This window comes from Penaeus monodon, chromosome 22 (assembly GCF_015228065.2).
Source record: "Penaeus monodon isolate SGIC_2016 chromosome 22, NSTDA_Pmon_1, whole genome shotgun sequence".
Classification (NCBI taxonomy): Eukaryota; Metazoa; Arthropoda; class Malacostraca; order Decapoda; family Penaeidae; genus Penaeus; species Penaeus monodon.
Window position 1 is genome coordinate 23,022,655 of NC_051407.1, and position 681 is coordinate 23,023,335.

Below are 681 nucleotides of genomic sequence, written 5' to 3' on the forward strand. Positions count from 1 at the left end.
CGGTGGGCATCTTCTGGTACCCTGCGCTTCCAGGTAAACTGTCACACAGTTTACAGGAAAAATAAAGAGGTGGGGATGGGCAGTGTCATCCCTTCAAATTCTTAGGGTTGGCATCTGGTCGATCTCTAACAATTTTTTTCGTTAATGTACTTAGATGCGTGGCACTCTACCTGGTGCAGTGCCTCAGAGATTGATTCAGACATGTTATCGCCGGCACGGGGTGATGATGCCAGCAGCCACAAGTGACTTCTGGAACGACACTTTTAATCACTGGCCTTGGTGCTGTCTCAGATAACGATATCATGGTGAATTTAATTGTGATATGATGCACTTTTGAGGTCCGGGTCGGCAAACATCTGCCACGTGAGTGACACGTGGCACCGTTCGGAACTATTAGTGTCACCGATTTAGTGGTTTGGAAGTTGTTGAAGTTATTTACAATTTTCTAATGTATCAGAAAGATATTTGTGGCATATTGTGCAGTATGACATCGGGCGTTGTTACTATTTTCACCTCAGTTATTGTATCATAATTTGAATCATAATTTTTTAGATACTTCTAGATACATAATGATAACAGTTTCAGAACCTTGTGGACTTTTGTGCACTTCGTTATCTAATCTAACGACTGTCTAATTTCTCGTCTCTGGGTTATCGTTCATAGCGGGATTTCCTTCTTGGT